Here is an 11066-nt window from a genome sequence, read left to right on the forward strand (position 1 = left end):
GACGACTCCTGGTGGCCCCCTGCCCTGGGCACCGCACCCAAACCGACAGACCACGCACGCAACCTGGGCTTCATCCTGGACTCCTCCCTCTCCATGACCAGACAAATCAACGCCGTCTCCGCGTCCTGTTTTAACATCCTGCGCATGCTACGGAAGATCTTCCGGTGGATCCCCACCGAGACCAGGAAGACGGTCACCCAGGCCCTCGTCACCAGCCGTCTGGACTACGGCAACGCCCTCTACGCCGGACCCACCGCCAAGCTCCAGAAGAGACTCCAGCGGATCCAGAACTCCTTAGCCAGACTCATCCTCGACATCCCCCGACGCAGCCACATCTCCGGACATCTGAGAGACCTGCACTGGCTCCCCGTCAACAAGAGAATCACCTTCCGTCTCCTCACCCACGCACACAAAGCCCTACACTGTCGTAATTGGCCCGGCCGCATTAGCGATTAGCTGAACCTACACGTTGTCCTCTTTAACTTGGCTATATACGATAAACGCCATTTTGAATGTTGCGGCGGCCATCTTAGATCATGAGCGGCCTCATGGCCGACGTGCCCTTTAGTCCGTTGTCCTTTCCACTGACCACTCTTGTCTGCCCAGCAACAGGCTATTTTTAGTACTGGTCAAGCCACAAATGCGCAGCTCCCACTTACCCGTAGACCTTCAGGAATGTGCACCAAACTGACCAGCGGAGTTGTGCCCCCTCCAATGAGCTGGCAGTATTCCAAAACATGACCATATATGTCTCGAAAATGTGTCTTAACTTGTGCCGCCTATCTTTTATTGCCCCAAAACTGTATATAAACGGGGTCACACCGATGTTCGGTGTGATACCTCTTGCATTGCCGAAGGGTGCTGTTTGAGTGTACCACCACCCCATGGGGTCTTAATAAACTTGTTCTTTGCCTTTTACAGTTTCCGTGCCAACAGTTCTTGAGTGTAAGTGGGTTATCTCCGGAGCGTGTAGGCCTTGGGAACCCCGAATTACTTCAATTGGCGACTCTGGTGGGACTCATCGGCGACTCGGATGCCCGAAGGAGAGGTCGTGACGAAGGCTTGGAAACCCGCCATGGGCGCGCGCTGCCACGAGTGACCCGAGTCTTGGCTGCCACGGTGTTTTTTCCTTTCCTTCCGATCTGACCTTCCAGGTGGCGCCGGTCTCCGACTGAGTCTTCGAAGTGTCTGCATCGCTGAGAAAGTGCCGTTTGGCTGATTTGGCTTACAAGACCTTGGCAGTTGGAATCTGGACATTTGGGAATTTGGTAAGCTTTGTGATCGGTAAGGTAGTCTTCGGACGCTTACTGAGGTTCTATGATTTGTGTTTGGTAAGGTAGTCTTCGGACGCTTACTGAAAATCCGTGCTTTGTGATCGGTAAGGTAGTCCTCGGACGCTTGCCGAAGTCCTACGTTCTTTGATTTGAGTTAGCTAACATTGTGAATTTGTGATCTTTGAACTTATATGTGTAGTGCACTTCACATAGGCAGGCATGTAGAGATGTTTCTCTAACTTTGTTTTTTTTCCTTTGAGCGGCACAATCGTGTGAAGAACTGTAAGTGCCATTTTGTCCGGTGTCACGCTTTCGTGATACTTTTTGAACATGCCTGTTTTCAGCACACTCCGAGGAATGTGTTGTCTTGGAGAAGGTACCTCAATTAGGTTAGCGGAATCACAGCCGGCTCCCCCAGAGGGAACACCAAATAGGGAAATGTACATAAAATTTGGCCTTCCCCCTATTATGTACAGTAAATTATGGCATAAATACACCAAGGCCGATCCTGAATTGCAATGGCCTCTACACGGGTCCTATGATTTGAGTAAAATACAATTTGTAGAGCAATGTCTGTTTCAACGCAGGTCTAGACAGAACATGTTTGATTGCGTGCGAATGTGGGAGAAAGCGGCGCGTGAGCGAATGAAGCGTGAGGTTGCCTTGGCGGACAAAGAGCAGCGCAAGGCTGCTCGGGATAAGGCTTTACAGCTTGAGGAAAAGGAGGCTCAGGAGAAGAAAGAAAGGGAGGAACGGGAACGTAAATTGCAAACGACTGGTCAGTTTCCTATTCGCCGACCACTTTATCCTGTCCTTAATAATGAAATTGATGATTTTTCTTTGTTAGATCGGTCACCGCCTCTGTACGTTTCGCCGACGGCTCCGGCTGTGGATTCCGATGACGACGGACAGGATAAGTCGGGCAAGAAGAGTGTATCTGCTCTCAGGTTTATTACGGAGAGGTCCGCTCATCTACGTAGTTGGGCTCGTAAAGTGAATAAGCGTAGTGGTACTCAGGAGCAATTGTTATCAGAAAAGAAAGGGTGGACGGATCTTGAATTGATGTATTTTTTGTCTAGTCTGGCGGATGAAGTTATAGGCGCATATCGTGACCTTTCTGATACGTTTGAACCCAAAGCGTTGTCAGTGTATCGTGAAAATTTGACTAAAGGTGATTTTGATCTTTCAGATGTTGATGACCTGTTTGCGCAATTGATCAAGCTGCGGGATGAGACAACCCGATTGAGGGAGGAAAGGAAAAGGAAGCAAAAGGAGTCCGAATTGGAGAATAATGGGCAGGCCAAAGAGTGTTCTCTCCGTGGTTCAGATAAGAGTTCTGCGTTGCATGTTATGCCTATGCGTGAAGCTGCGCCTTTGTATGTTCCGCCAAGGGGGGAAGGTACGGATGAGGATAAATTATCGAAGGATGCGAAAGGGTATTTTGTGTATAATTGGGTTTACACGCCATGGAATAGAGCAGATGTCATGGCATTGAAAAATTCTTTACCTGATCTTCGGAAGAATCCAGCCGCATTTTATGAGGGGGTGGAGGGGGCTATATCGTCTTGTGTGATGACTCTCGTAGACATAGATTTGTTTTTTGGGCTGATATTACCACCTGATATGTGGCGGCAAATTCGTAAAAATAATGACGAAAAGATATTGGGGGGGACGTGGAAAGAAATAAATGCTGCAGATTTAGATAGAGAACCAGCATGTAAGCCTTGCCAGCTAATTCTAGATCTGCCGGCAGCTATCTTGAATAAATTAAAAACGCTTGTTCCCTCCAAAAAGATTGATTGGACCATGCTAACGTCGTGCAAGCAGAAACCCGATGAAACGGTCTCAGATTTCTTTACACGTTTCGAGGAAGCCTTTCATGATTACAGTGGTCAATCTTTAACAGACGATACGGGTCGGCATTTGTTTGTAGATAAGTATGTAGCTAATCTCCTACCAGAGATTGCAAAGCGATTGAAGTCGAGTGAAAGTTCCTGGGCCACGGCGACCTCTGCGTCCTTGTTAACTATGGCTCAGTATTATGAGCGGCAGGAAGTGGAGGCTAAAGAAAGTGTAGAGAAAAAGGCGAAGGAATTGAAAACGAAGGTGATGTTGGCGCAGGTTCGGGGAACACAGGGTAGAGGGAATGATAGAGGTAGACGAGGTGGAGGAAACGCATCGTATGGTCGTACGGACATTGCGGAGGATCAGTGTGCTTATTGTAAGGAGTTTGGGCATTGGGCCGAAGATTGTCCGGTACTTCGCGAACAACGTAGTCAGCGTGGTCGAGGAAGTGGAAGGTCAAGAGGAGGTTATACTGGAGCGAGAGGTGGCGGAGGTGATCGTAGAAAGGTTGAGGAGAGGGGCCGTGGCCAGGACGAACGAAATACGTTTGATAGACGGAATCAATATCAGATTTCGGAAGGAGAGAATGTGGAACACCAGGATTATGTGCATGCATAGGATTGCGTAGGATGGGGTAAGGAATCAGTTGAAGTGCCGGTAGATCAGCAAGGTCCATATGTAACAGCGGGTATTTTGGGTTCTACTGATCAATTTCTAGTCGACACAGGAGCTACTCATAGCGCTCTGTCGAAAAACTTGGTTCCGAGGGCTCCCCTGTCTGGCGAAATGATTACGTGTGTAGGGTTTGATGGCACACCCTCCCCCAGCCCATTGTCCAAGCCCCTTGCACTATGCATTGACAAATACTTTAGTTTTGGCCAATTTTTGTTATCAACCCATACCCCAGACAATATCCTGGGCATTGATTTGCTTAAATATTTCGAGCGACAATACGTTGCGCTCCAGAGGGAGTGCGGGTTATTCTGAATGACAATTACCCTGACCCTGACAGATTTTATGCCATTTTAGACATCCCTGCTTTGGCCTCTCTACCGCACACGTTGTGGGCGACCTCAGATACGGATGTGGGAGAGATGCGTATTCCACCAATACACATTACTGTTAAGGAGGGGGCCCCTCTACCACGAGTGCCACAGTATAAGATTTCGAGAGAAGGTGAAATTGCACTGACACATATTGTTCAGGACTTGATTTCTGCAGGGGTGGTGGAGGAGGTCCCTTATAATGTTCTTAAGAGAGACTCAGATGGCAAGATCTATCGATTTATTATTGATTTGCGTGAGATAAACAAAATTGTCATTCCCCAATACCCGGTGGTGTCTGATATCACGACTTTGCTTACTTTGGTTCCACCGACGGCCACCACCTTTAGCGTTATTGACTTAAAGAATGCGTTCTTTTCCATCCCTGTTCACCCAGATAGCAGATATCTGTTTGGTTTTACGCTCAATAATAAATCGTATAGATTTTGTCATGTTCCCCAAGGATATACTGAAAGCCCTAGCATCTACAGCCAGGCTTTGAAAAGACAACTATATTCCTTTAAATTGCAGTCTGGCGTTGCGCTCATCCAGTACGTGGATGACCTTCTGCTTGCCGCTGACTCCTATGCGCAATGTGAACAGAGTACGCTTGCGTTGCTTTCCTTTTTGGCACAACACAATCACAAGGTTTCCAAGAAAAAGCTCCAATACTGTAGACCCCAGGTGACCTACCTCAGTCATCTGTTGTCTAAGGAGGGGCGTGCATTAACATCTGATCGAATTCAAGCAATTTTAGACACACCAGTCCCCCGCACGCAGAGAGATGTGCGTGCCTTCATAGGGTTGACGTCCTTTTGTAGGCAATGGATCATGGGTTTTTCACATATCATAAAACCTTTGCTAGCATTACTGTCCAAAGCTACACCGATGCCTCTTGAGTGGACAGATGAATGTCAGAAAGCTTTTGAGCAGTTGAGGCAGGCCCTTTGTTCCGCACCAGTGTTAGGTACACCAGACTACACAAAACTTTTCACATTGTACGTGCACGAGAATGATGGGTGCGCGTTGTCAGTGTTAGTGCAATTACACGGGGATAAGCAGAGACCATGTGCATACTTCTCTGCCATTTTGGATCCTGTAGCACGAGGGTTGCCTGGGTGTTTTCGAGCGGTAGCAGCAACAGCAGTAGCCATACGACAGAGTGACGGCATAGTGTTATCACACAAATTGTTGGTGTTAGTCCCTCACGCAGTAGATGCCCTGTTAAACCAAACAAAGACTCAATACCTTACGAGTGCACGACTTACAGGATATGAGCTGACACTCTTAGCGCCACATATAACATTGAAAAGATGCGCTACTTTGAACCCTGCCACTTTATTGCCCTATCCGGCCGAGGAGGGTCAGGAAGAAAAACATCACGACTGTGTTTTCCTGACTGAGGAACAGACAAAGGGTCGTGTCGATTTACAGGATGTGCCCTTTCCCAATGTGGATGGGGAACTGTGGGTTGATGGATCGTGTTTAAGGCTGCCAGATGGCACGACTTCCGCAGCATATGCGATCACGACGCTTAAGACAGTGGTAGAAACAGCTAGGATACCACAAAAATCGGCTCAGGCAGCAGAGCTGATAGCTTTAACAAGAGCCTGCAAATTGAGTGCCGGATTATGTGTGAACATATACACGGACAGCCGGTATGCCTTTGGAGTGGCCCATGACTTCGGGCTTCTTTGGAGGGAACGCGGGTTTCTGACATCACACGGAGAGCACATTATGCACGGAGAGCTAGTGCGTGATCTCCTAAATGCGTTGCTTGGCCCTAAGAAAGTAGCGATAGTGAAGTGCAGTGCCCATAAGAAGATTACGGATAAAGTGGGTCAAGGAAATGCCTTTGCAGACAGCATAGCAAGGCAAACGGCTATGTCCCGAACTAGCTCCCCCATGTACGTGGTACAATCACAGGCTGAGCGATGGAGTGATGCTAGAGCAGAAATACGGGATATTCAAAAATCAGCCACAGAATCTGAACTTGCGGCTTGGGCAGCAGATGGGGTACTAGATGACGAGGGTTGTTGGAGAAGCAAAGACATGGAGAAGTGGAAATTGCCTGCGGCTTACTTACAGGCGATGGTCCAGATGACACATGGACTGGCTCATGTCGGAGCTCTTGCAATCACTCGGCTTTTAACACGAGTTTGGGAACATCCCGAGATTGCGAATACTGCAAAGAGAGTAGTGCAGACCTGCCTGGTATGTTTGCAACACAATCCTGGAAAGGGGACCCATACTCCGAAAGGAGGGTTCGTTCCACCTTCTGCACCGTTTGAGGTGCTTCAAATGGATTACATCCAACTCGAGCGCTGCAATAACCTGAAGTACGTCCTAGTGGTGGTGTGTGCTTTTAGCAAATGGGTTGAGGCCTACCCCACGAAAGACAATACGGCTTTGACAACAGCTAAGGTGTTGCTTAAGGAATTCTTTCCTCGCTTTGGAGTTTGCAAATTTTTGTGGAGCGATAATGGGCCCCATTTTGTTGGAAAGATTGTGGAATATGTACTGAAGGGGTTAGGGATTCAGCAGAAGTTCCACGCTGTATTCCACCCTCAGTCAGCAGGTTTGGTCGAGCGGTACAATGCCACGTTGAAGCTTAAGCTGGCCAAAATTGTGGCGTCTACATCATTGAAGTGGCCAGATGCGTTGCCGCTAGCGCTACTATCTCTTAGATCAGTACCCCACTCACGAACTGGCCTTACGCCCTATGAGGTGGTGTTTGGCCGCCCTATGAATATCTGGGGGGTGCCCAAGCCGCGATTAATACATGATGTGCCTTGTGTTATGATGAATGATTATTTGGCACGATTAACAAATGATTTGCTCTCTATTCATCAACAGGTTCGAGAAGCGCTCCCTGACAACTCTACTGGAGAGGGCCATGATCTTCGTCCTGGTGACCATGTAATGGTCCGCTCGTTTGAGAGAGCAAGCAGTCTGGAGCCCAGGTGGAAGGGCCCCGAGCAGGTCCTCCTTGCGACCCGTACCGCAGTACGAGTGACAAACAGGAAGCGGTGGGTGCATTCGACACATTGTCGCTGTGTCTCTCCGGATCTGGTGACTCCTGCTGTGTTGACTGATTATAAGGAGATCTTGGAGAAAGAAAAGAGCCCAGCTGTGACGTCGGCCGAAGTGGAGGGAGCCTTCCCGGACCAATCTGCTACCGGAAGAGAGCGCTACGACTTGCGTCCACGATAAGAAGATTTTTTTGCTCCTTTTTAATGACTGGTTGGTTACCGCTCCAGGTTTGTGAAACGGAAACCGGGAATTCCAAGGGGGGGGATCAGTTCTGCCAGAGTAGCGACACCCGTCTTGGCCCGGAGAAGAAAACAACGGCTACCTCGGAGTTCAGCACCGCATTTTTCTTTTTTTAGGTATACACGTACGTGTATCTGAGACTTTGTGAACAATTTGTGAACAATTTGTGCCATTTGAGACTTTGCACGAACATTCTTGAACTATGGCATCAACGGCATCTCGTGATGAGAAAATATTGGGTGCCTTTCTCTTTGTCTTGACTATTGTGGTGATAGCTGTTATAGCCTGGGTAGTCGAACTTGTGGTGCCTGTACGTGAACATTTGCTGCCGACTACCCCGGCACCGTCTGAACATTTTCATTTTACACTGCCTTTCCATGAAGAGCGCCATCGCCAAACGTATTTAAATAACAGCTTCATTCAGATTCTTCACCACACGCATAACATGACCAATACCTCGAATTGCTGGGTGTGTGGAATGTTGCCTGGGCACCAGAAGAGAGGGGGCACCCCACCTATTCCACTCCCGTTTTCACATAATGGGTCATGCAAGGCCTGGTACACCCTCCTTTTTACTCTGAGAAGGCCAACTAAAGGGGAGGTGCTTTTCCGTTTGAATAAAGTATGCTCCCATGACAAGGATGGGTTTCCCCGGGCTGAGGGCACACGTTTCGAATGGGAAGAGTATAGGCCTGACAATGTATCTGCCCCACGTGTATACAGCAATCAGCGGAACGTTAATGTATCTAGTGCTCATGTCATAAATGTCATTGCTACAAAAGCTGATTTATGTATCAGAAATAAGGGCTCGATTGCAGTGGGGAAAAGCGAATGTAACATTACTCTCACGTTTGATAGCCCGAATGGCATTTCATTTGTTGCATCACGAAATACATACTTTATCTGTGGAACGAAGGGATACCATCAGCTTCCAGTGGGGTGGTTGGGCACGTGCTACTTATCGTTTGTGTTACCCCCTGTATTCATTGCCCCTCTGATGTATCACAACGATTATACATTGTACCATGATTTCGTTTTGAATAGGGTTAAACGAACTGTTGCCCTGGAGGACATTGACCAAACGGACACTGCATTACAACAGTATGTGGATTTTAATCTGGGACTATTCTCCTTTGTGGGGGCTGCACTGAACAGCCGGAAAATCAGACGACTGACACGTGTTGTCGAGGCTGTTGCGAATGACACTGCCATTGCCCTGGGGAATATTACCGAGGAACTACAGATTTCCAGAATTGTCACCCTCCAAAATCGAATGGTATTGGACGTTGTTTTGGCTGATCGTGGGGGGGCATGTAGAATTATCGGAAGCAGCTGTTGCGTATACGTTCCGGACAATTCTCCATCTGTGTATGATGCTATTTCTAAGCTTCATAAAATAGCTGCTGAAATACACCCGGACAATGGAACTTGGACACTTTCGGGATGGTTCTGGTCTATGATTGCAACTTGGGGCTGGAAACTGTTGACAATTCTCTGTATACTTGTGGGAGCAATGTTTTTTATATGCTTATGTATTCAATGTGGCCCAGCCTTATGTTCAATGTGTTTATCAGCTTGCTTACCATCACGGCGAGCTCTTGCCCACGACAAAATGATGCTGCACAAAGAGGTGACACAAATTATGTTAATAGACATCGAGGACGAACATCCTGATTATGTTCATTATGAGGTAGATTCAGCTAAACGCTAAAAGGGTCGTCTGTCGTAATTGGCCCGGCCGCATTAGCGATTAGCTGAACCTACACGTTGTCCTCTTTAACTTGGCTATATACGATAAACGCCATTTTGAATGTTGCGGCGGCCATCTTAGATCATGAGCGGCCTCGTGGCCGACGTGCCCTTTAGTCCGTTGTCCGTTCCACTGACCACTCTTGTCTGCCCAGCAACAGGCTATTTTTAGTACTGGTCAAGCCACACATGCGCAGCTCCCACTTACCCGTAGACCTTCAGGAATGTGCACCAAACTGACCAGCGGAGTTGTGCCCCCTCCAATGAGCTGGCAGTATTCCAAAACATGACCATATATGTCTCGAAAATGTGTCTTAACTTGTGCCGCCTATCTTTTATTGCCCCAAAACTGTATATAAACGGGGTCACACCGATGTTCGGTGTGATACCTCTTGCATTGCCGAAGGGTGCTGTTTGAGTGTACCACCACCCCATGGGGTCTTAATAAACTTGTTCTTTGCCTTTTACAAATTCCGTGCCAACAGTTCTTGAGTGTAAGTGGGTTATCTCCGGAGCGTGTAGGCCTTGGGAACCCCGAATTACTTCAACACGACCAAGGCCCGAGCTACCTCAACAACCGCCTCAACTTCTACGCTCCCAAACGCCACCTCCGATCAACCAACCACGCCCTCGCCGCCGTCCCCCGCATCCGAAGAGCGACAACAGGAGGAAGGTCCTTCTCCTACCTGGCCGCCAAGACCTGGAACTCCCTCCCGACCGACCTGCGCCTGACCCAAGACCACCTTTCCTTCAGGAAGAAGCTCAAGACCTGGCTGTTCGAGCAGTAGCAGCACCCCCTCCCCCCCAAGCGCCTTGAGACCCTCCGGGTAAGTAGTGCGCTCTACAAATGTCTTTGATTGATTGATTGATGTATGATTCATTCAATGTATGATTCATTCTCTCCATATTTGTGTTCTGACATCTAATAATGGTATGAGAGATGCTATAAAACAAATTAAATACATGTGACAGAGGGGCTATTCCTTCAAAATAAAATACTACGGGCCAGATGTACGACCCATTTTTATATGCCAAAATGGGTTGGCAAACCCGTTTGAGCATGTAAAAACCTATTGGGCCAAGTTACATAGCCTATTTCGTGAGTCGCAATTTTTTTTGCGACTCGCTAAATAGGTTTTGCAACTTGCTATTTGGAAGGGGAATTCCCTTCCAAATAGCGAGGCTCAAAACCATGTTATTTAAAAGCAGTCCCAGACATGGTGGTCTGCTGAGCCTAGTAGGCCACCATCCCCGGGAGGGCTGACATTCACAATGGGCTGGCAAATTTCTAGAGGCTCATTAATATTAATGACCCTTGCCATTTGCGACCCCATTGGGAATTCCAAATAGTGTTAAACACACTGTTGTACATTTCATTTGGCGACTTGCAATGTGTCGCCAATTGCGAGGCGCTAAATGAAATGGTCGTACATCTGGCCCCAAAATCCTTAGTACTTTGAGTATTTGGTTTGTGTGCACATGTGTTTTTTTCAAATTACTGTTTTAATATTTGAAATGTAACTCATACAAATTGCTTGGGGGTCCCCGGCTTACAGTGGTGACTCAATGCGGGTCCTCAGGAGTCAAAGATTTGGGAACCACTGCTGTAGCGGGTTGTGGGTTTATAGGGGATTAGGGTGGGAAGTAATTTAATTATATTAAATATTAATTTTTAGAAATTACTAATTATTTTTAATTGAATTTTGCATTTTAGGTCTGTAGTGGGTTGTGGGTTCATAGGGGATTAGGGTTGGAAGTAATTTAATTGTAATTAAATACATATTTTTATTTATTAATTGGTATTCATATTGAATTAATTAATAATTAATTTTTAATTGTTAATTAATTTGTATTATTTGATTAATTGATAATTATGTTAATT

The sequence above is a fragment of the Lissotriton vulgaris genome, chromosome 3_1 (genome assembly GCF_964263255.1).
Source record: "Lissotriton vulgaris chromosome 3_1, aLisVul1.2, whole genome shotgun sequence".
Taxonomy (NCBI): Eukaryota; Metazoa; Chordata; class Amphibia; order Caudata; family Salamandridae; genus Lissotriton; species Lissotriton vulgaris.